The following is a 24726-nucleotide window of genomic DNA, read 5'->3' as shown; positions in this document are numbered from 1 at the left end:
AAATTTGTTCCTGCATCTCCTTTTTTAATGTAAACCGGTATGATTTGTATATAATGCAAGAATGTTGCTATATAAACATTATATAAAAATATTTTCTTGCATCTCTTGTTTTAATGTAAACCGGTATGATTTGTATATAATGCAAGAATGTTGCTATATAAACATTATATAAAAATATTTTCTTGCATCTCTTGTTTTAATGTAAACCGGTATGATTGTATATTATACAAGAATGTTGGTATATAAAAATAATATAAAAATATTTTCCTGCATGTCCTCTTTTACTGTAAACCGGTATGATTTGTATATTGTACAAGAATGTTGTGGGCGGATTTTAAAAGCCCTGCTCGCGTAAATCCACCCACATGTGGATTTACGCGAGCAGGGCCTTGCGCGCCGGCGGCCTATTTTCCATAGGCCGCCGGCGCGCGCAGAGCCCCGGGACGCGCGTAGGTCCCGGGGTTTTCTGAAGGGGGGGTGTCGGGGGCGGGGCCGAACGACGCGGCGTTTTGGGGGCGGGACGCGGCGTTTCGGGGGCATGGTTTCGGCCCGGGGCGTTCCGGGGGGTGGCCGCGCCCTCCGGAACCGCCCCCGGGTCGGGTCTCGGCGCGCCAGCAGCCTGCTGACGCGCCGAGACACTCGTATCTTATAAAATCCAGCGTACTTTTGTTTGCGCCTACTGCGCAAACAAAAGTACGCGATCGCGCTTTTTTTTAAAAAAATCTACCCCTTGGTATCTAAAAATTTTATAAAAATATTTTTCTGCATCTCCTATTTACAATAAACTGGTATGATTTCTATATTATTATCTATATATTATCTATATTTCTATTATATACAAATAAATAAATAAATAAATAATTGGGGGGATGGTTTGGGATGTTTGGAGGTCCTGGGGGAAGGCGTTAATGAAGAGGGAAGGATGATTGAGTGAGTGAAGGAGGAATGGGGAGCTGCAGCTATAGGAGGATGGGGAAGGAGGGCATTGGGAGGTAGATGGGGGAGGGCTGAGTGGGCAGGGAAAGATGAATGGGGAGCTGCAGCTATAGGGGGTTGGGGGTGAGGGAAAGGGGTGGGGTGGGGTTTCGCAGATTTCCGCTCTCTGTTAAAGCAAGGTTCAGGCATTAAAATGTGTACAATAGAAAACAAATCACAAATCTACACGGGGAGGCCGATATTGCAAGCCATTCCCTTGAGTAAAATCCTTTTTGACAAAGTCCCTGGGACAGAGGGCTGAGGGGATTTCAGAGCCGTGTCCTGTGGTGGAGCGGTAACTCCTTTCCTGTCTGCGTTGTGCCTCTGGGATGTACGGGACGACGCCACCCCGAATGCACGTCCACGCGAATTAGGAGCTGCAGGATTCAGAGGGACTGTGCACCCCCTCCCGGCCCAGTGAGTGATGAGCCTCGCTTATAAAGTGTAAGAAAGTTTACCTTTATTCTTCTGGGCACCGCCAGCAGGCCAGGAAGGGGCTGAATATTTGGAGAAATCTAAAAATAAACGGAATAAGAGCGGTTATTCCCTCTCTGAGACTGGTGCTAAGTAAATAACAGACATTAGCACATTCCAGAGAGAGATATCTACAGGTAACCTCTCTTTCAACTCACCTTGACTTCCTCCACCACCTGGCAGCTGGGGGAGGGGATTCTGGAGGGGGAAGGGGGGGAGGAGAGGGACAGGGTGTTGGGGAGGAAGGAACTGGGGTGGTGGATGGCGGGGAGGGACATGGAGATGGGGAGGGAGGGGGAGGGGGAGGGAGAGGAGATGGCGCAGGAGAACTGAGAGAGGGAAGAGATAGTGAAAAGACAGAGAGAGGGAGGAAAGGGGAAAAGATTGAGAGAGGGAAAGAGAGTGAAAGAGAACGGAGAGAGGGGAAAGGAGATAGTGAAGGAGAACGGGGCAGGGGAGCAAAGATAGTGAAGGAGAAGGGGGAGGCGGGGAGGAGGAGATGAATGAGGAGAACGGGGGGGGGGAGATAGTGAAAGAGAACGGAGAGAGGGAAGAGAAGATGGGGAAGGAGAACGGGGAGGGGGAGGAGAAGGGGCCGGGGGACTGGGAGAAGATGTGGGGCTGAGATTGGGCTTTTTTAAAATCTTTGGAGAGGGGGAGTACGGGAGGATGATGAAATAATTGGGGGATGGGGCTTGGACATCTGGAGGTCCTTGGGGAAGGGGTTATTAAAGAGGGAAGGATGATTCAGGGAGGGAAGGAGGGCACTGGGGGGTAGATGGGGGAGGGCTGAGTGGGGGGCTGAGGGGAAAACTTTACAACTGGGACGGGGGTGAGGGATAATAGGGGGGAGGGTTTTAGAAGGGGGATGGGGCAGAGAAGAGGGTTTCAGAGGAGGGAGGGAAAGGGGTGTGGTGGAGGTGGTTCTCCGGCCCCTTGCTGGCTCCACGTCTCTGGCCTGACCTGTTAAAGCAAGGTTCAGACATTAAAATGTGGAAAATAGAAAGCAAAATTACAGAGCCCTGTCCTGTGCTGGAGCGGTAACTACTTTCCTGTCTGCGTTATGCCTGTGCATGTGCGGGACGAGGCCACCCCGAATGCACGTCAAAGGAAAATTAGTTTCCCCGTACGTACCCGCATCAGTCCAGACACCGGGGTTGTGACTCCTCCGCACCAGCAGGTGGAGACAGAGCAAGACCTGTCGGGCTCCCCCCCATATAGTGAGGCGCCACCCACAGCCCCTCGGTCTTACTCTGTCTCCAGCAGATGGGGCAGGTTCACCCACAGCCTCTGGGATCCCTGGGTAGTTTTGTTAGTCAGGGATAAGCAAAAAAAAGAAAAAGAAAATTAAATCACAAAGCAGAAGAAGAAAGAAGAAAAAAGAGTCTCCCTCCGTTGGGAGCCTCCCAGGGGGGTTGGGAAGGTTCTGAGGGGACCATTCCCCCCTGGTTGAGGCCACTGCTGAGGGTCGAGGACCCGGCCCGGTGTTGGCAGCAGCGTCGGGGGTGACACCGGGGAGCCCGGTTCACTCACCCCCGCTGGAGCAGAAGATTCAGGACCCGGGACAGCGGCAAAAGTAAAAAAAAAAAAAAAAAAAGTTTCTCGGGGACTTTGTTTTTTGGCCGCGCAGACTCTCTCGTTCTCTCGCTGTCTCGGGGCAGGTCGCGGGAGGGGGGCGGCTAATTTACATCCTTTTTTTTTTTCTTCTTCTGAGGTTGGTACCGAGGACCGCGGATGCCGAGGGGGGTCTCGCGCGACGGTGTGTGCTCCAATTTCGTTTGCCTTGCGCTGTGTGTACCTTCTGCCCTGCTTTACCTTGTCTTGCGCTGTGTGTGTACCTTCTACCCTGCTTTACCTTGTCTTGCGCTGTGTGTACCTTCTGCCCTGCTTTGCCTTGTCTTGCGCTGTGTGTACCTTCTGCCCTGCTTTGCCTTGTCTTGCGCTGTGTGTACCTTCTGCCCTGCTTTGCCTTGTCTTGCGCTGTGTGTACCTTCTGCCCTGCTTTGCCTTGTCTTGCGCTGTGTGTACCTTCTGCCCTGCTTTACCTTGTCTTGCGCTGTGTGTACCTTCTACCCTGCTTTACCTTGTCTTGCGCTGTGTGTACCTTCTGCCCTGCTTTACCTTGTCTTGCGCTGTGTGTACCTTCTGCCCTGCTTTACCTTGTCTTGCGCTGTGTGTTCCTTCTGCCCTGCTTTACCTTGTCTTGCGCTGTGTGTACCTTCTACCCTGCTTTACCTTGTCTTGCGCTGTGTGTACCTTCTACCCTGCTTTACCTTGTCTTGCGCTGTGTGTACCTTCTACCCTGCTTTACCTTGTCTTGCGCTGTGTGTACCTTCTACCCTGCTTTACCTTGTCTTGCGCTGTGTGTACCTTCTGCCCTGCTTTGCCTTGTCTTGCGCTGTGTGTACCTTCTGCCCTGCTTTGCCTTGTCTTGCGCTGTGTGTACCTTCTACCCTGCTTTGCCTTGTCTTGCGCTGTGTGTACCTTCTGCCCTGCTTTACCTTGTCTTGCGCTGTGTGTACCTTCTGCCCTGCTTTGCCTTGTCTTGCGCTGTGTGTACCTTCTGCCCTGCTTTGCCTTGTCTTGCGCTGTGTGTACCTTCTGCCCTGCTTTGCCTTGTCTTGCGCTGTGTGTACCTTCTGCCCTGCTTTACCTTGTCTTGCGCTGTGTGTACCTTCTGCCCTGCTTTGCCTTGTCTTGCGCTGTGTGTACCTTCTGCCCTGCTTTGCCTTGTCTTGCGCTGTGTGTACCTTCTGCCCTGCTTTGCCTTGCCTTGCGCTGTGTGTACCTTCTGCCCTGCTTTACCTTGTCTTGCGCTGTGTGTACCTTCTGCCCTGCTTTGCCTTGTCTTGCGCTGTGTGTACTCCGCCCAGGACGCCGCCTGAGAACGTGTAGAATGCGCTACGATTCCGGGTGGGGGAGTCCGTCCCGCCCCAATGTAGGAAGCAGCAATGCCGGCCTTCAGCCATCTGGCAATGGTAGTCTTCGAGGCCTGAGACCCCTTCTTAGGACCGGCCCAGAGTACGAAGAGATGGTCAGAGGTCCGGAACTCATTTGTAGCCTCCAGATAGAGGCGCAGAGTGCGCTTGACATTCAAGAGACGGAGAGACTTCGGCTCTGAGGAAGAGAAGGACGGCAACTCCACCATCTGGTTCACATGGAATGCAGAAACCACCTTCGGAAGGAAGGAGGGAACGGTGCGAAGCGAAACTCCAGAGTCGGAGAAACTGAGATAGGGCTCTCTACACGACAGAGCCTGCAGCTCCGAGATGCGTCGAGCGGAACAGATGGCCACAAGAAATACAGTCTTGAGAGTGAGATCCTTTATCGTTGCGTTGCGCAGCGGCTCGAACGGTGGTCCCGACAGGGAGCGAAGCACAAGGTTAAGACTCCAGGAGGGACAAGGGTCCCGTAACGGAGGACGCATATGCTCGACACCCTTGAGAAAACGAGCAATGTCAGGATACTGTAGAAGAGAGCCCCCATCGCTCAACAGCGAACCAAGGGCGGCCACCTGAACCCGTAGTGAATTATAGGCGAGCCCTTTTTCCACCCTCGCCTGTAGAAACTGAAGGATCTGAGGTACAGAAGCCTTAGCGGGTCTCGTGGCCTGGCTGGTACACCACAGCTCGAACACCTTCCAGACTCGAACATGGGCCGCCGACGTCGATGTCTTTCGTGCCCGCAATAGCGTGGATACTACCGCCGGAGGCGGCGCCTCTCAAAAGCCAGGCCGCAAGACAGAAGAGTTCTGCCTTCTCGAAAAATACCGGGCCCTGATGTAGGAGCTGGGGGAGGTGCCCCAGCCTGATTGGCCCGTCGATCACCAGCTGTAGCAGGTCCGCAAACCAGGGTCGCCTGGGCCATTCTGGAGCAACGAAAACCACGGTCCCCTGATGGCTTTCTATTCTGCGGAGCATCCTGCCCACCAGGGGCCATGGTGGAAAAGCGTAGAGCAGAAGATGTGGCGGCCACGGGATTACCAGGGCATCCACTCCCTCCGCGCCGCGCTCTCTCCGGCGACTGAAGAAGCGTGGAGCCTTGGCGTTGAGAGCGGACGCCATCAGATCCAAGTGGGGGGCCCCCCACCGATGGACAAGAAGTTGCATCGCTTTGTCGGAGAGAGACCACTCTCCGGGGTCCAGCAGTTGACGACTGAGGAAGTCCGCCTGGACGTTGTCCACACCGGCGATGTGCGAGGCCGCTAGCTGGACGAGATGAAGCTCCGCCCATTGCAGCAGCAGCGCCGCCTCGAGCACGACCTGCGGGCTGCGCGTGCCTCCTTGTCGGTTGATGTAGGCCACGGTGGTAGCATTGTCCGATAGGATTCTGACTTCCCGGTTCCGAAGAAGCGGGAGGAAATGTCGCAGAGCTAGCCGGACCGCTCTGGTTTCCAGACGGTTGATTGACCACTTCGCCTCCACCGTGGACCACGTCCCCTGCGTGGCGCTTCGATCGCAGACTGCACCCCAGCCTGCTAGACTGGCATCGGTGGTCACCACCACCCAATTTGGCAGATCGAGGGACACGCCACGGGCCAGGTTCGGCGGATCCAACCACCAGCCCAGACTGTCCCTGGCATTCTGCGGGAGCGGGAGAATCATCTGGTAGTCCTGCGATACTGGTTTCCAACGGGAGAGGAGCGCCCACTGTAAGGTCCTGAGGTGCGCGAAAGCCCAAGGTACAAGGTCGATGGTGGACCCCATCACTCCCAGGAGTTGCAGGTAGTCCCAGGAGGTGGGCTCTGGTAACGCAGAGAACCGTCGTGTGTGATCCCGCAAGGATTGAGCTTTGTCCTGGCGCAGAAAAACTTTGCCCAGTAGGGTGTCGAAGGTCGCCCCACAAAAAACCCAAGCGTTGCGAGGGCATGAGGGAGCTCTTGGAGAAGTTCACTACCCATCCCAGGGAATGTAGAAACCGTACTACTCGAGTCACTGCTGAGCGTCCATGATCGAATGACTTCGCCCGGAGGAGCCAATCGTCCAGATAAGGATGAACCAGGATGCCCTCCTTCCGGAGAGCTGCCGCCACGACTACCATGATCTTGGTGAAGGTGCGCGGCGCCGTCGCCAATCCGAACGGGAGAGCCGTGAACTGAAAATGCTGGTCCAGAATTTTGAAACGAAGGAAACGGTGGTGGTCCAGGCAGATGGGAATGTGCAGGTAGGCCTCCGTTAAGTCCAGGGAGGCGAGGAACTCCCCCCAATGCACCGCCGCAATCACTGACCGGAGCGTTTCCATGCGGAACCGAACGACTCGAAGGGATTTGTTGACTTCCTTGAGGTCTAGGATAGGCCGGAAGGAACCGTCCTTCTTTGGTACGACGAAATAGATGGAATAGTGGCCCGAGCCCACCTCTCCGAAGGGCACAGGCGCAATAGCGCCTATCTCCCGGAGTCCGTCCAGAGTCAGCTGCACCGCTCCTCTCTTGAGGTCCGAGGTACAGGGGGAAAAGATGAACCTTCCCTGCGGGGGGCGGACAAATTCCAATGCGTAGCCGTGTTTTATGGTATCCAGGACCCACTGGTCCGAGGTGATCCGTGCCCACTCCGCGTAGAAATACGTTAGTCGGTCCCCAATCCTGGGGACAGGGGAGTGGGCGAGACTGGCATCATTGTGAAGACTTGGTATAGGGGTTCCCGGTTCCGGGAGTAGTGCGTGCGGGCCGACGCCCGCGAAAGGAGCACGACCAGGGCTGAGACCTGGGGGCGGATGACCGGGAGCCCGCCTGTCTGTATCCCCTGTAGCGCCGTTGCGCTCTGGCTCTGGTCCGAGAAGAAGAAAACGCTCTGGATGGTCGAAACCTATCCTCCGGCAGCCGATGAACAGCGTTCTCCCCCAGGGACTTGATGATCTGGTCCAAATCCTCCCCGAAGAGGAACTTGCCCCTGAAGGGAAGAGAGCCCAGACTCGACTTAGAGGACTTATCAGCCGCCCAATTGCGTAGCCACAGTAGTCGTCGTGCTGCCACTACCGAAACCATGGATCTTGCGAGGACCCGAAAGAGGTCGTACGAGGCATCCGCCCCGTACGCCACTGCGGCCTCCAGCCGATCTGCCTGGGCAGCCTCATCGGACGGCAGGACCTGAGACGTGAGGAGTTGTTGCACCCAAAGGAGACTAGCCCGCTGGGCAAGCGAACTGCACATCACCGCCCGCATACCCAGAGCGGAGACCTCGAAGACCCGCTTAAGGAAAACTTCCAACTTACGATCCTGTGTGTCCCGCAACGCCGCACCTCCCGTTACTGGGATAGTCGTCCTCTTCGTGACCGCCGACACTGCGGAGTCCACCTTTGGGACCTTGATGGGGTCCAGAAAATCTTCGGGGAGCGGGTACAGCTTTTCCATAGCCCGGCTGCTCTTCAGGGAGGCCTCCGGGGTGTCCCATTCCCTGGTGAGAAGTTGTAAAAACGAGTCATGAATGGGAAAAGCCCGCGCCCTCGGCCGGAGTGCCGCCAGGACAGGATCTCCCTTCCTTGAAGAAGTGACGACAGCGGGAGCTACTGGGGCAGGCGGGTCTGGTGGTGGGTCCAAATCTAATTCTTGGATGATCTGCGGGATGAAGTCATCCAGCTCTTCCCTCTGGAAGAGGCGTAGGGTACGCGGATCATCCCCCTCCTGCGTGCCGTCCCCTTGTCCCCCGTCCGGGAGGTCAAGTCCATGTCCCGCTGGGTCTGGCACCGCCCCCACTGCCGCAGGCGTGGATCGGACCCGGGTAGGAAGGCGGGAGGCCCCCACTCCCGGAGGGTCGGGGGGTCCGGCGTCGAGGGCGACATCCGAGGGATCTTAGGAGGGGGGGGTCCCACAGGTGCTTCCAGCCCCTGCAGATAAGCGGTATGCATGAGCAGGATAAACTCCGGAGAGAACCCCGGCCTGCTCGGGTGCGCTTCGGGGGCGGCGTGGTTCCTGCTCCCTGGCTCTGGGTGCTTGGTTCCTGCACCAAAATCGGGGGAACACCCCCGCTGGTAGAGTCCTCCAGGGATCCGTTCTCCCTCGTGGCCTCCAGGGATCCGTTCCCCCTCGTGGCCTGCGCCTCAGGGCGCTCAGAATGTAAAATGGCCGCCGTTCCCGCCAAAAATGGCGGAGTGGCCGGCCCGCACCGCCCGGGCAAAAAAGAGAAATCAGTCAGGGACTGTGAGGTACCTTCCCCCCCGGGAAGGCATCGTGCACAGATGTCCCTCCCGGGAAATCCGGGACCCCGGGTCTCTGCAGGCCGCACAGTGGGACGGCCGCGGCATCGGGATCGCTGTAGGAGAAAAGAAAAAGCCACGGGGGGGGGGGGGCCACGCGCACAAAAGCGCCGCTGCGGGGGGGCCCGGTCGGCCCGCACTGCCCGCTGTCCGAAAATAGAGGAGGGTGCCGCGGGGGGGGCCTTCCCGGCCACACGACCCGCCCCAGACATCTTTCCCTAAATGGCTCAGCAGCCCATGAGGAGCTGTAAAATGGCCGCGGGGTGAGGGAGTAAAGAGCGAAGAGGCCGGCTCCACCGGCTTTCGCGGGCACCGGGGGCTGAGCTGTGAAGGAAAACACCGCAAAGGAAAAACAAACTTACCCCTGGCTGCAACGAGAAATAAACAGCAAGGCCGCAGAGAAGAGACAAGGAAGAGAAGCCACTCCCCAGAAGTTGAAAGGACTCTGCCTTACTTTTTTTTTTTTTTTTTAACTTAATACAAACTTGATACAAACTTGATCCACAGAAAAAGACAACAACAAGCCATAATCAAGCAAGAAAGTGAAGAAAAAGGAAAAGGAGGGGAAGCCTGATTCCCCTACTCGCATCTGCTGGAGTCAGAAGATACTGAACTCCTGCAGAGGGGGTAGTAGTATATATGGATACGCCCCCTCAAAGCTTGTGCTGACTCCATCTGCTGGATTGGGGACATGACCCACTGTCTGGACTGATCCAGGTACGTACAGGGAACCTGCTTTACCTTGTCTTGCGCTGTGTGTACCTTCTGCCCTGCTTTACCTTGTCTTGCGCTGTGTGTACCTTCTACCCTGCTTTACCTTGTCTTGCGCTGTGTGTACCTTCTACCCTGCTTTGCCTTGTCTTGCGCTGTGTGTGCCTTCTACCCTGCTTTGCCTTGTCTTGCGCTGTGTGTACCTTCTACCCTGCTTTGCCTTGTCTTGCGCTGTGTGTACCTTCTACCCTGCTTTACCTTGTCTTGCGCTGTGTGTGCCTTCTGCCCTGCTTTACCTTGTCTTGCGCTGTGTGTGCCTTCTACCCTGCTTTGCCTTGTCTTGCGCTGTGTGTGCCTTCTGCCCTGCTTTGCCTTGTCTTGCGCTGTGTGTGCCTTCTACCCTGCTTTGCCTTGTCTTGCGCTGTGTGTGCCTTCTACCCTGCTTTACCTTGTCTTGCGCTGTGTGTGCCTTCTACCCTGCTTTGCCTTGTCTTGCGCTGTGTGTGCCTTCTGCCCTGCTTTGCCTTGTCTTGCGCTGTGTGTGCCTTCTACCCTGCTTTGCCTTGCCTTGCGCTGTGTGTACCTTCTACCCTGCTTTGCCTTGTCTTGCGCTGTGTGTACCTTCTACCCTGCTTTGCCTTGTCTTGCGCTGTGTGTACCTTCTGCCCTGCTTTGCCTTGTCTTGCGCTATGTGTACCTTTGGGCCTTCTACCCTGCTTTGCCTTGTCTTGCGCTATGTGTACCTTCTACCCTGCTTTGCCTTGTCTTGTGCTATGTGTACCTTCGGGCCTTCTACCCTGCTTTGCCTTGTCTTGCGCTGTGTGTACCTTCTAACCTGCTTTACCTTGCCTTGCGCTGTGTGTACCTTCTACCCTGCTTTACCTTGTCTTGCGCTGTGTGTACCTTCTACCCTGCTTTACCTTGTCTTGCGCTGTGTGTACCTTCTACCCTGCTTTGCCTTGTCTTGCGCTGTGTGTACCTTCTACCCTGCTTTGCCTTGCCTTGCGCTGTACCTTCTACCCTGCTTTGCCTTGCCTTGCGCTGTGTGTACCTTCTACCCTGCTTTGCCTTGTCCTTGCGCTGTGTGTGCCTTCTACCCTGCTTTTCCTTGTCTTGCGCTGTGTGTACCTTCTACCCTGCTTTACCTTGTCTTGCGCTGTGTGTACCTTCTGCCCTGCTTTACCTTGTCTTGCGCTGTGTGTACCTTCTGCCCTGCTTTACCTTGTCTTGCGCTGTGTGTGCCTTCTACCCTGCTTTACCTTGTCTTGCGCTGTGTGTGCCTTCTACCCTGCTTTACCTTGTCTTGCGCTGTGTGTGCCTTCTACCCTGCTTTACCTTGTCTTGCGCTGTGTGTACCTTCGGGCCTTCTACCCTGCTTTGCCTTGTCTTGCGCTGTGTGTACCTTCTACCCTGCTTTGCCTTGTCTTGCGCTGTGTGTACCTTCTGCCCTGCTTTGCCTTGTCTTGCGCTATGTGTACCTTCGGGCCTTCTACCCTGTTTTGCCTTGTCTTGCACTATGTGTACCTTCTACCCTGCTTTGCCTTGTCTTGCGCTATGTGTACCTTCGGGCCTTCTACCCTGCTTTGCCTTGCCTTGCGCTGTGTGTACCTTCTACCCTGCTTTGCCTTGTCTTGCGCTGTGTGTACCTTCTACCCTGCTTTGCCTTGCCTTGCGCTGTGTGTACCTTCTACCCTGCTTTGCCTTGCCTTGCCCTGTGTGTACCTTCTACCCTGCTTTGCCTAGTCTTGCGCTGTGTGTACCTTCTACCCTGCTTTGCCTAGTCTTGCGCTGTGTGTACCTTCTACCCTGCTTTGCCTTGTCTTGCGCTGTGTGTACCTTCTACCCTGCTTTACCTTGCCTTGCGCTGTTTGTGTACCTTCTGCCTTGCTTTACCTTGTCTTGCACTGTGTGTACCTTCTGCCCTGCTTTACCTTGTCTTGCGCTGTGTGTACCTTCTGCCCTGCTTTGCCTTGTCTTGCGCTGTGTGTACCTTCTACCCTGCTTTGCCTTGCCTTGCGCTGTGTGTACCTTCTACCCTGCTTTACCTTGTCTTGCGCTGTGTGTACCTTCTACCTTGCTTTGCCTTGCCTTGCGCTGTGTGTACCTTCTACCCTGCTTTGCCTTGTCTTGCGCTGTGTGTACCTTCTACCCTGCTTTGCCTTGTCTTGCGCTGTGTGTACCTTCTGCCCTGCTTTGCCTTGTCTTGCGCTATGTGTACCTTTGGGCCTTCTACCCTGCTTTGCCTTGTCTTGCGCTATGTGTACCTTCTACCCTGCTTTGCCTTGTCTTGTGCTATGTGTACCTTCGGGCCTTCTACCCTGCTTTGCCTTGTCTTGCGCTGTGTGTACCTTCTACTCTGCTTTACCTTGTCTTGCGCTGTGTGTACCTTCTAACCTGCTTTACCTTGCCTTGCGCTGTGTGTACCTTCTACCCTGCTTTACCTTGTCTTGCGCTGTGTGTACCTTCTACCCTGCTTTGCCTTGCCTTGCGCTGTGTGTACCTTCTACCCTGCTTTGCCTTGTCTTGCGCTGTGTGTACCTTCTACCCTGCTTTGCCTTGCCTTGCGCTGTACCTTCTACCCTGCTTTGCCTTGCCTTGCGCTGTGTGTACCTTCTACCCTGCTTTTCCTTGTCTTGCGCTGTGTGTACCTTCTACCCTGCTTTACCTTGTCTTGCGCTGTGTGTACCTTCTGCCCTGCTTTACCTTGTCTTGCGCTATGTGTTCCTTCTGCCCTGCTTTGCCTTGTCTTGCGCTGTGTGTACCTTCTACCCTGCTTTGCCTTGTCTTGCGCTGTGTGTACCTTCTACCCTGCTTTGCCTTGCCTTGCGCTGTGTGTACCTTCTACCCTGCTTTACCTTGTCTTGCGCTGTGTGTACCTTCTGCCCTGCTTTACCTTGTCTTGCGCTGTGTGTACCTTCTGCCCTGCTTTGCCTTGTCTTGCGCTGTGTGTACCTTCTACCCTGCTTTGCCTTGTCTTGCGCTGTGTGTACCTTCTGCCCTTGCTTGCCTAGTCTTGCGCTATGTGTACCTTCGGCCTACCCTGCTTTTGCCTTGTCTTGCACTAGTGTGTACCTTCTACCCTGCTTGACTTGCCTTGCGCTGTTGTGTACCTTCTGCCTTGCTACCTTGCTTGCACTTGTGTACCTTCTGCCCTGCTTTACCTTGTTGTACTGTCGGGTACCTTCTACCCTGCTTGCCTGTCTTGCTGCTGTGGTACCTTCTACCCTGCTTGCCTTTGGCCTTGCGCTGTGTGTACCTTCTACCCTGCTTAGCCTTGTCTTGCGCTTGTGGTACCTTCTACCCTTGCTTCCTTGCCTGCGCTGTGTGTACCTTCTACCTGCTTTGCCTGCCCTTGCGCTGTGTGTACCTTCTACCCTGCTTTGCCTTAGTCTTGCGCTGTGTGTACCTTCTACCCTGCTTTTGCCTAGGTCTGCGGGCTGTGTGTACCTTCTACCCTGCTTTGCCTTGTCTTGCGCTGTGTGTACCTTCTACCCTGCTTTGCCTTGTCTTGCGCTGTGTGTACCTTCTGCCCTGCTTTGCCTTGTCTTGCGCTATGTGTACCTTTGGGCCTTCTACCCTGCTTTGCCTTGTCTTGCGCTATGTGTACCTTCTACCCTGCTTTGCCTTGTCTTGTGCTATGTGTACCTTCGGGCCTTCTACCCTGCTTTGCCTTGTCTTGCGCTGTGTGTACCTTCTACTCTGCTTTACCTTGTCTTGCGCTGTGTGTACCTTCTAACCTGCTTTACCTTGCCTTGCGCTGTGTGTACCTTCTACCCTGCTTTACCTTGTCTTGCGCTGTGTGTACCTTCTACCCTGCTTTGCCTTGCCTTGCGCTGTGTGTACCTTCTACCCTGCTTTGCCTTGTCTTGCGCTGTGTGTACCTTCTACCCTGCTTTGCCTTGCCTTGCGCTGTGTGTACCTTCTACCCTGCTTTGCCTTGCCTTGCGCTGTACCTTCTACCCTGCTTTGCCTTGCCTTGCGCTGTGTGTACCTTCTACCCTGCTTTTCCTTGTCTTGCGCTGTGTGTACCTTCTACCCTGCTTTACCTTGTCTTGCACTGTGTGTACCTTCTGCCCTGCTTTACCTTGTCTTGCGCTATGTGTTCCTTCTGCCCTGCTTTGCCTTGTCTTGCGCTGTGTGTACCTTCTACCCTGCTTTGCCTTGTCTTGCGCTGTGTGTACCTTCTACCCTGCTTTACCTTGTCTTGCGCTGTGTGTACCTTCTGCCCTGCTTTACCTTGTGTTGCGCTGTGTGTACCTTCTGCCCTGCTTTGCCTTGTCTTGCGCTGTGTGTTCCTTCTACCCTGCTTTGCCTTGTCTTGCGCTGTGTGTACCTTCTGCCCTGCTTTGCCTTGTCTTGCGCTGTGTGTACCTTCTGCCCTGCTTTACCTTGTCTTGCGCTGTGTGTACCTTCTGCCCTGCTTTACCTTGTCTTGCGCTGTGTGTACCTTCTACCCTGCTTTACCTTGTCTTGCGCTGTGTGTACCTTCTACCCTGCTTTACCTTGTCTTGCGCTGTGTGTACCTTCTGCCTTGCTTTACCTTGTCTTGCGCTGTGTGTACCTTCTACCCTGCTTTGCCTTCTCTTGCGCTGTGTGTACCTTCTACCCTGCTTTGCCTTGTCTTGCGCTGTGTGTACCTTCTGCCCTGCTTTGCCTTGTCTTGCGCTGTGTGTACCTTCTACCCTGCTTTGCCTTGTCTTGCGCTGTGTGTACCTTCTACCCTGCTTTGCCTTGCCTTGCGCTGTGTGTACCTTCTACCCTGCTTTGCCTTGTCTTGCGCTGTGTGTACCTTCTACCCTGCTTTGCCTTGTCTTGCGCTGTGTGTACCTTCTACCCTGCTTTGCCTTGTCTTGCGCTGTGTGTACCTTCTACCCTGCTTTGCCTTGTCTTGCTCTGTGTGTACCTTCTACCCTGCTTTACCTTGTCTTGCGCTGTGTGTACCTTCTACCCTGCTTTACCTTGTCTTGCGCTGTGTGTACCTTCTACCCTGCTTTATCTTGTCTTGTGCTGTGTGTGTACCTTCTACCCTGCTTTACCTTGTCTTGCGCTGTGTGTACCTTCTGCCCTGCTTTGCCTTGTCTTGCGCTGTGTGTACCTTCTACCCTGCTTTGCCTTGTCTTGCGCTGTGTGTACCTTCTACCCTGCTTTGCCTTGTCTTGCGCTGTGTGTACCTTCTGCCCTGCTTTACCTTGCCTTGCGCTGTGTGTACCTTCTGCCCTGCTTTGTCTTGTCTTGCGCTGTGTGTACCTTCTACCCTGCTTTACCTTGTCTTGCGCTGTGTGTACCTTCTGCCCTGCTTTGCCTTGTCTTGCGCTGTGTGTACCTTCTACCCTGCTTTACCTTGTCTTGCGCTGTGTGTACCTTCTGCCCTGCTTTACCTTGTCTTGCGCTGTGTGTACCTTCTGCCCTGCTTTGCCTTGTCTTGCGCTGTGTGTACCTTCTGCCCTGCTTTACCTTGCCTTGCGCTGTGTGTACCTTCTACCCTGCTTTGCCTTGTCTTGCGCTGTGTGTACCTTCTACCCTGCTTTACCTTGTCTTGCGCTGTGTGTACCTTCTGCCCTGCTTTACCTTGCCTTGCGCTGTGTGTACCTTCTGCCCTGCTTTGCCTTGCCTTGCGCTGTGTGTACCTTCTGCCCTGCTTTACCTTGCCTTGCTCTGTGTGTACCTTCTACCCTGCTTTACCTTGTCTTGCGCTGTGTGTACCTTTTACCCTGCTTTACCTTGTCTTGCGCTGTGTGTACCTTCTACCCTGCTTTGCCTTGTCTTGCGCTGTGTGTACCTTCTGCCCTGCTTTGCCTTGCCTTGCGCTGTGTGTACCTTCTACCCTGCTTTGCCTTGTCTTGCACTGTGTGTACCTTCGGGCCTTCTGCCCTGCTTTGCCTTGTTTACTTTTTTTTTTTTTTCCTACAAACACTAACACCAAAACCAACCCTGACTAACTACAAGGACCCAGGAAAGCCAGAGACTGTGACTGCACCTGCACCATCACCTGGAGACAGAGTAAGACTGAGGGGCTGTGTGAGGCGCGTGGCTATATGTGGCTAAGCCCGACAGGTCTTGCTCTGTCTCCATCTGCTGGTGCGGAGTCACAACCCAGGTGTCCTGGACTGATCCGGGTACGTACAGGGAACACGAATTAGGTGCTGCAGGATTCACTAAAGCCGCCTTTAGAAAAATCTACCCCACAACTTTCCCCAGCGGCAGAGAAACAAATGCAGGCCGCTGCTCAGGTGGGTACCTAACCCCCCAGACATTACGGATACTCTCTCCAGATTCATTATTTAGTATCTGGGCCAGGGTTAGGCAGCTCAGGGCCTGGAGTGCCACAATGAATATGCACGAGGAACATTTGCATACAATGCAGGCGGTGCAATGCGAGTACACCTCATGCATATTCACTGTGGATATCCTGAAAACCAGATCCGGTTGTGGCTCTCCAGAACTGACGCTGCCTACCCCTGATCCAGGCCGAGGCCCGGGAACGTCCATCCCTCAGGCGACAAAAAAACGCTTAGCTCAGTTCTAGCCGGGCTACGACAAAAGTCCCAAAACAGCTGTTTGTGGTGGTAAACTCTTGCTCTCTCCCTGCCAGGTCTCTTGTTCCTTCTCCAAACCTCCCCCACCACATGCAATGTCCACAGCAGGAGTGGGGAAGGGCTGCTTCCCGCCCACCACCCTTCACAATTAAATGTCTGTGAGGGGAAGCCGCATCTCCTCCTCTCCCCCACAATTCAGTGTTTGTGAGGGGAGTGAGGAAGAGAGAGACATTTCCTGCTGTGGCTCTGCCTCCACCCAACGCTTATTTCCCAAATAATTGTCAGGGAGATACAAACGTAGACTTACCTTCGAGGCAGGCCAGTCGGGGAGGGGCTACGGGAGGTAGAGGAGGGGCTCCTGGAGGGAGCGGGGCTATTTTATTTTTCTTGCCCATCTAAAGGTGAAGGGAAATAAGAAGAGGAAAATGTCAGTCGGGTGTGGGGTGTGAGAGCTCACTCAGCAAGCAGCGTCCTGCGCAGGGCCGGTGGAAGGGGATTGGGCACCCTAGGCAATTTCAGCCTTGCGCCGCCCCCCCCCCCCACACCGGTTGGCAGCCTTAAACCCCCCCCCCAAAAGAAAACTCACCTGGTGGTCCAGTGGGGGCCCAGGAGCGATCTGCCGCTCCCGGGGCCTCGCGGCTGCCACTATTCAAAATGGCGCCGGTGACCTTCAGCCCCTACCATGTGACAAGGGGCTACCGGGTGCCATTCGTTGGCAGCTGTCACATGGTTAGGGCCTAAAGGGCACTGGCGCCATTTTGGTTAGTGGCAGCTGAGGGCCCGGGAGCAGCAGATCGCTCCCAGGCCCCTCCACTGGACCACCGGGGGGGGGGGGGGGGGGGCGTCGGGAGGGTGCCACGGTAGGCGGCAGAATTTTGAAAGGGCACTTTTTGTCGCCTACCATGGCGCCCCCTACAACTCGGCACAGGCCTAACTCGCCCAGTGGTTCCTCCGGCCCTGCGTCCTGGCCCTCCAATGCCATATTCTTCCATTCTCCCTCTCATGCACTCTCCTCATCTCTCACACAGCTTATCCCCTTCTCCCTGTGCAAGTCCTCATCCTCTCACACACATCCCTCCCCTCAGCCTTTCTCTCCACTTCCTCCCATCCCCTCCCAATGACATCTTTCCTGATGTACTTACCATTCAGATGAGCAAGAGCCTTGGGGAGAAGTTTTTTTTTTTTGTTTGTTTGGTTTTTTTTTACAAAAATAAAATAGAAAAATACTTCTATATATAAAAATAAAATCAACTAAGTACAAAAATATATAAACTTATATATATACAATATATAAAGGGAAATAAAAGGGAAGGGAAGTAAAGGGAAATAAAGGGATAAATAAGGGAAATAAAGGGAAGGGAAATAAAGGGAAACTAAAAAGGGAAATAAAAAACAAACAAAAGACCAAAAGAAGGCAAAAAATGAACAAAAGGCAAAAAAATGAACAAAAGGCAAAAAAACAAACAAAAAAACAAACAAAAAAACAAACACTAAAAGACAGAGACAAAAAGACTACAAAAAGACAACAAAAAGACTTTTTTTTTTTTTTTTTTTTTTAGAGGACAAATAGACAAAGAGACAAAGACAAAAAGACTACAAAAAGACAACAAAAAGACTTTTTTTTTTTTTTTTTTTTTAGTGGACAAATAGACAAAGAGACAAAGACAAAAAGACTACAAAAAGACAACAAAAAGACTTTTTTTTTTTTTTTTTTTTTTTAAGAGGACAAAAAGACAAAGAGACAAAGACAAAAAGACTACAAAAAGACTTTTTTTTTTTTTTTTTTAGAGGACAAAAAGACAAAGAGACAAAGACAAAAAGACGACAAAAAGACTACAAAAAGACAAACAAAAACAAACAAACAAAGATGAAAACTTCTCAACTCTCAGCACCGACTTCCTCTGCAACGCTCCCTCTCTCCTATAACGCCTCTCACAACCCACAAAAGCCTCTCTGCTGCTGCAGCCTTTTCTAGCCCCGGGATCCTCGCTGTCACAGAGCTCCCTGTGACCTCATCGCTTGCTGGGCTTGGCTGCAAAGTCTGAAGGGACAGAGTCCTTAAAGCCCACTGAAGGTCCCCGAGACTTCCCATGTCTTGCCGAAACCAGTTACAGGGTGACTGAGAGCCCCAAGGTGCATGGGGAGGACTTGGATAAAGAGGGAATAGAGGAGAGGGGGCCTCCCTCATTCCAGCTTTAGCCAGATGTGCATCTCGAGATAAAACTCCTTCTCCTCCATCTCCAGCACCTCCCTGGGAGGCTTTTCTAGGCTTCCACCACCCTCTCTGTAAAGAAATCTTTCCTGGCATTTCTTCTGAGTCACCCTCATCCTACCAGCCCCACTCCCAGAGCTGTGATGCCTCTGAAGTATTTAAAGGTCTCTGCCGCGCCAGCAGATGTTTCCCCCCCATGTAAATAAACAGCAGCAAGGCTGCTCCTTCTGAGCCACGTGCTGCAAGCATGGACAGCGCCACCTGCAGGGCTCTTCCCTCTCTGCACCCCAGCTCTCAGCATCACGCGCTCTCCTTCCTGCCGGGCCTTCCACTGCTGCCGCTGCTCTGCCGGCACGTGAAGCAGGGCAGCACACGGCAGGCGGAGGGAGGAAGCTAAACCCTGTTATCTGCTGACTGTGTGGGGACTTCAAACCGGTAAGAGAGGCAGCACCGGAGGGGAAAGGGGTTTGAAACCGGTAAGAGAGGCAGCACGAGAGGGGAGGGGGGCTTGAAACCGGTAAGAGAAGCTCCAGGAGAGGGGGGGGCTTGAAACCGGTAAGAGAGGCAGCACGAGAGGGGAGGGGGGGCTTGAAACCGGTAAGAGAGGCAGCACGAGAGGGGAGGGGGGCTTGAAACCGGTAAGAGAGGCAGCACCGGAGGGGAAAGGGGTTTGAAACCGGTAAGAGAGGCAGCACGAGAGGAGAGGGGGGTTTGAAACCGGTAAGAGAAGCTCCAGGAGAGGGGGGGGCTTGAAACCTGTAAGAGAGGCAGCACGAGAGGGGAGGGGGGCTTGAAACCGGAAGCAGCACGAGGCAGGGCAGCATGGAGGAAGGAAGCATGAGAGGTGCATCTCTGGATGTCACAGAGTTAGACTCTGACCCAGCCTGCTGCTTACAACCTTCTGTGCTATCTGTTTAGGTGAAGGGGGGCACACGTCTATTACACAAGCACCGTGCAGGAGGTGGTGGGGAGCACATGGCTGTAGCACCCCCTCTGGTATTTTCTGCAGCCAGGGGCGAGGGGCTGCACCCATGGGTACGAGTGACAGTGTGGGGGGTGCAGGTTACGTTAGCACCTCTGGGATAATTAATCCAAATGCCCCGATCCTGTCTTCTATGGGTCCCAGGGTTTCCCACCCCACCCCTGGGAACAGTGCACAGCACAAAACTCACCGCCCTACTGTAAACATTCAATTCTTTTAGTATTAACAGGTAAGGAGAAGGATACAGAAATAATAAAGCAAAAGAAAAAAATCATCATTAATAACATGAAACCATCAGCATAACAGTCACAAAATGGCCAAATATTTTCCTTAAATTAAGCAACCTACCCCGTTATCCAGGGCAATGCGCAACTTGCATTGTGAGGAGCAGTCTGTTGATTTTCCTGCTGAGCGTGCCCTCTGGAAAAAGTTATGTTCACCCCAAGCTTTAAGGGTAAATGTCCTCCCAGTGCCCCAAAAAGTGCTCTACTGTTCCTCTCCGTAGTCCCCAGTGCAGGGAGCGTAGACACCCAGGGGAAAAAAAAAAAAGAAAACCTCCCAGGAATGTTGGGCAGGAGCAGAAGTAAGAAAAGTGGTTGTGAAATCCTAATCAATGAAGGCTGCATTAGCTGAAAAGTAGGGGCAACCTCTGGGGAAGCTCCAGTCCTATAGAGGCTGCAAACAGGGGGAAAGATGCAGGTAGCAAACAGCAGGGGGTTTGTCTGGCAGCTCAGCCATGCAGCAGTCTGGGACCCAGACAGACAGCAGGAACCACTGCACCGCTGCTGAGCAAATTTTAGGAGGACGTAGCTGAAGCAGGTCCTGCAGGAGGGGGAGGTAGATTCTCCGTCTCCTGGTAGCCATGGTGGAAGGGAAAGGCGGGGATCCCAGCGCCCCCCCCCCCCCCCAGCACTGCTCTCTCCTCTCCTCCTGCAGCCTGCATTCCCCCTCTGCTGGTAGTACAGCTCCCTCCCCACCCTGGGCTCAGGCTGGGAACTGAACTTCCTGTGCTCCTGTAATAATCCCACAGCCACTGCTTTCTGCAAGAGCACGAGTCTCACGCTGGAGTTAAAACTGAAACAGGTTTCCTAGGACATCTCTCTGCTCCCAACCGGGGGGAAAAAACCCAACAGTGCCCAGTTGCCCCCTGGCTGCAAATCTAGAGTACGATTGTCACCAGTCCAGTTATTTTTTAATTTTTCTGTCCCTGGGTTACACCCTACATCCCTGCACCAGGTAAGTTCAGGAGGGCAGGGACACCAGTCAGGCAGTCCTGCTACATCTCTTTATTCCACCGTTTATTTCCCAGGCACACATCTTTATTCCACAAGCAGTTTATTACAGAGACACACATCTTTATTCCACAAGCAGTTTATTACAGAGACACACATCTTTATTCCACAAGCAGTTTATTACAGAGACACACATCTTTATTCCACAAGCAGTTTATTACACAGGCACGCGTCTTTATTCCACAAGCAGTTTATTACTAAGTTCTTTTTTACTCAACGCACAATTAAACTCTGGAATTTGTTGCCAGAGGATGTGGTTAGTGCAGTTAGTGTAGCTGGGTTTAAAAAAGGATTGGATGAGTTCTTGGAGGAGGAGTCCATTACCTGCTATTAAGGTCACTTAGAGAATAGCCCCTGCCATTAGCAATGTTTACATGGAATAGACTTAGTGTTTGGGTCCTTGCCAGGTTCTTATGGCCTGGATTGGTCACTGTTGGAAACAGGATGCTGGGCTTGATGGGCCCTTGGTCTGACCCAGTATGGTGTAAAAAAAAAGGTCTTTATTGCACAAGCAGTTTATTACACAGGCACTCCTGCAGGAGGTGGCCTGCTGAAGGGGTGGGGATTGGGGGGAGCACATGTCTTCAATACACAGGAAAACTGGTTCCTACCTGCTAACTTTCCTTCCTGTAGTACCACGGATCAATCCAGACAGTGAGTTATTCCAGGGAGGCATAACCCACTGTCCGGACTGATCCAGGTACCTACAGGGAACAAGAGAGCTTAAAGGAAGCAAGAGACTGAATTGGTGCCCATCCCCGTGAACTTAGAAAAAACTGCTGGGAGACCCTGTTTTGGGACCCTTACTTTTCAATATATTTATAAATGATCTAGAAAGAAATACGAGTGAGATAATCAAATTTGCAGATGACACAAAATTGTTCAGAGTAGTTAAATCACAAGCAGATTGTGATAAATTGCAGGAAGACCTTGTGAGACTGGAAGATTGGGCATCCAAATGGCAGATGAAATTTAATGTGGATAAGTGCAAGGTGATGCATATAGAGAAAAATAACCCTTGCTGTAGTTACACGATGTTAGGTTCCATATTAGGTGCTACAACCCAAGAAAGAGATCTAGGTGTCATAGTGGATAATACTTTAAAATCGTCGGCGCGAGCACTGAGGGACACGCTCACGCCAGATATATTACAGATGTGTCTTTTCAGAGAATTTGTGTGCTAGATAATACAAAACGTGACAAAACTACATCTTTCAGCCTGAAAGCAGGAGCCTGCGTCTCCATTAGACTTTGTGTCTATGGCTGGAGCCAGTCACAGATAAACTTTGCTGACTCGGAAAACGTTGTGCGGCTATCAGAGGGGGGGGGGGTAAGAGTGAGTGTGTGACCCTGTCAAAGACTGGGTAAACCCTGCCTGCAGCCCCCACCTCACAGCCTCCCGTGCAAGCTGAAGTCTTCACACAGCTACTCGTCCCCATCTTCCAAAACATAACAGACTCTTAGGCCCTCTGCACCTGCAACTTCCCACTCCTTGAATAGTGGACTGCTTTGTACTTAGGACATTTTTTGTTTGAGTGGCGAGCGGGGCTGCCTCACTTTGGTTCTCAAGAGCCACAAATGGTCCTAGTTTTTAGGAAAAGCCACAATGACTACGCATGAGAGAGATTTGCAGGCAAAAAAAATATCATGCATATTTATGTGGATATCCCTGAAAACCCAAACGTCTTTGTGGCTGCTGAGGTCCAGAGCTGGGCCCCCCTTCGGCTACAGATTCTCTGGGGCCAGTTTATTAAGGTGCATTCAGCAGGGCACAGTTTAACCCACAACTTTGTACACATTTTTTGCAGCACAGAGAAAATGTGCACATAAAACTGCGTCCTGATTAGTGCCCCTAGCATGGAAATCGCCTGCGAACCAGGGCATTACCTTTTACCTTCCCCTGCAAAGGGATGCGCTGGCTTAACTGCCCTTGCCTTAAATTTCCAGTGTTAAGTCCTGATCAGAGCTGCAGTAAAATTAGCTCATTCCACCTCCAATAGGAGTTACATTTCCAATCTGGCAAATTATAATTTTGAAATCACGTAGAATGCACAGAAGCAATGTTTTCTGCTGCCCTGACCTCTCCCCAGTGATTTGGCAAAGCTGCTGGTGCTGTCCCTGTTCTTCTTGGATTATGCCCCATGTGCTCTCTTCCCCCTCCATGCTTACTGCATCAGGAATTACATTTTTTTTTTTAGTGCAAGCATTACGATTAATGCAGGGCTTACTACATTGACCCTTGTTTGCTACGGCAGCTGCTAGTGTCACCAGCATTCAGTGCCCAGGCTGAAGGGTCAATGCATTAATGAGAATAAGTGATTGGGCTCCTTCTCACTGACCTCAGACCATGCATTTCACTGATGCACGGAGCAGCACAGGCTGGGGGGAGCCCGAGCCCTGACATTCCCCGTCATCTTTCTACTAGAACAAGATAACATACAAGGTGCGCACATGCGTGTACACACGCACCCCCCCTCTAGCCCAGCACAATACACACTACAGACCCAGACTCTGCCCTAGGGCAGCACAATGCAAGCTGCACACACACAGGTAATGCAAACTTCTCTCCTCCACACACAGCAGCTTTGCTCTGTGCTGACTACAAGTGAGGAGAGGGAAGTGAGGCAGCGCTCACACTCAATCTGTACTGTACACTGCTGGTTTTATAAACCGTGTGTGAGAGGGAGACCTGGTGACCACACCTCAGTGAGCTCCTGTCACACACTGTACCCAGATATTATTCACCAGGGTAGGAGGGGATACAGTCTATACCCATCATAAAGCAGGCAGAACGGACAGAGGGTCCCTCTCCCTAGTGGGGAATGGAGGAGAAGGCAGCAGTAATAACCTGAGATTAGGAGGGCTCAGAGCCCAGGTGCCTGGTGGGTTAGGATAGGCACAGGCAGGCCCTGGTCTCAGCCTCAGCCTCTCATAACACAGGGAGTCAGGACATGCGCTCGCTCATCCCCCCCACAATAAATCAGGACAATTTTATTTTGGTATAAAGAGACCACAGTTTATTGAACATAACCCGAGCCCCCAACAATACAACATGGAAACCTTAACGATATCAAACCTGCCCACCCCTCCCCTCCCACCGTTAAAGCATTAACCCCCCCCCCCATCTCACTACCAAGGGCAAACCTGGCCTCAAGCTGTAGCCCCTCAGCTCCCTGGCCATCTGGTGTAGCAGCCCCTCCCGACATGAGCTGCCCCCCCCCATTGGGCTCAGGTTTCCACCCTTAACTTCCCCTCAGTACATTCTCCATCCCTTCCTGCCAATCATTCAGCAAACCCAACCCAATGTCTGATAAATGGATCCCATTCCCCTCTGAACAAACCCCTCCTCTCCACCCCAAGCCCAACCGGGATGCACCCAAACCCCCCCTGCCCCTATCACCCATTTCCCAATTTGCTTATTCACTCGGGAACGCCCAACTTCCATAAAACCCTCAGCCTTGCACCAAAGTCGCACAATTATGTCCGAGCAGCCTAATGTGATTCTCAGCCAACGAATGAATATTTGAGACAAATCCTTCTTGACGCAGGTCACCCACTCCCTGCAAGACTTCCCCCCCCCATAGGTGAATCAGCAGAATATCCGGCACCCCCTCCCCACCCCCAAGAACAGTAACAGCTCCTCCTCTACCCTTCCTCGTTTGCTGAACCAGGACCACGTTCACATTATTTTTTTTATTTGTGTGTTTTTAAACACCGAAGTCTGGTGCAAGCCTTCACTCCGGTTTACAAATGCAACAACTTCTTACAACGCACATTATAACAAACTTTAACATCACTACTCACGGTAACAGGGTAAATATTTCCTTTTACTGATGGTGGGATGGTCCTATTTAACTTTACTAACTGGTAAGGTAAGTACTGGTTACTGTTCGACAATGGTAAATATGCATTTGTCCGAATTGTTTGGTGCATAGGTTTATCGTCTTGACCTGTAGGGTTGAGGATTTTGTTAACCGATGCCTTCGTTGTAGGTTTGGTGAAATAGCCAGGTTTTAAGTTGTTTTTTGAATAAGTTCGTGTCATCTTGAAGCATTAGGTTTTCAGGTACTGAGCTCCATAGGCGAGGTCCGGCTACTGAAGCTGCTCCCTCTCTGATTGTAGTGAGGCTCGTAGTGGTTACTGATGGGAGGGCGAGCAGAGCTTTAGTGGTTGATCTGGTGCTGTGGGATATGGTTTTGGAATATCGTATTTAAACATTCCAGCTCTCGGGGTAGAGATGCGCGACCTACGGCCGTCTCAGTGCCCAATGAACGAAAGAACAGCCCAGAGTTCAGATGCAGCCTCGCCTCCTAGGCCACCCTTAAGAGCTCTGCAATAGAAGAAAATACCAAT

At 52.7% G+C, this 24726-nt stretch overlaps 2 long non-coding RNA genes across 2 annotated transcripts; both read right to left on the bottom strand.

Annotated features, from left to right (window-relative positions):
• Positions 1-719: 719 nt before the first annotated feature.
• On the bottom strand, positions 720-1727 carry LOC115080202. The gene is made up of 3 exons (XR_003853535.1): positions 1608-1727; positions 1434-1490; positions 720-1102 (listed from the first exon to the last, which is right to left on the bottom strand). It is a non-coding gene; the product is annotated as an uncharacterized LOC115080202 (long non-coding RNA).
• Positions 1728-2284: 557 nt separating this feature from the next.
• LOC115080245 lies at positions 2285-17120 on the bottom strand. Its single transcript, XR_003853545.1, has 3 exons — positions 17030-17120; positions 16195-16282; positions 2285-2412 (listed from the first exon to the last, which is right to left on the bottom strand). It is a non-coding gene; the product is annotated as an uncharacterized LOC115080245 (long non-coding RNA).
• Positions 17121-24726: the final 7606 nt, after the last annotated feature.

Source organism: Rhinatrema bivittatum, chromosome 19 (genome assembly GCF_901001135.1).
Source record: "Rhinatrema bivittatum chromosome 19, aRhiBiv1.1, whole genome shotgun sequence".
Classification (NCBI taxonomy): domain Eukaryota; kingdom Metazoa; phylum Chordata; class Amphibia; order Gymnophiona; family Rhinatrematidae; genus Rhinatrema; species Rhinatrema bivittatum.
Note: the sequence above shows the minus strand (reverse complement) of the source record. Positions and strands in the feature narration are given on the sequence as shown.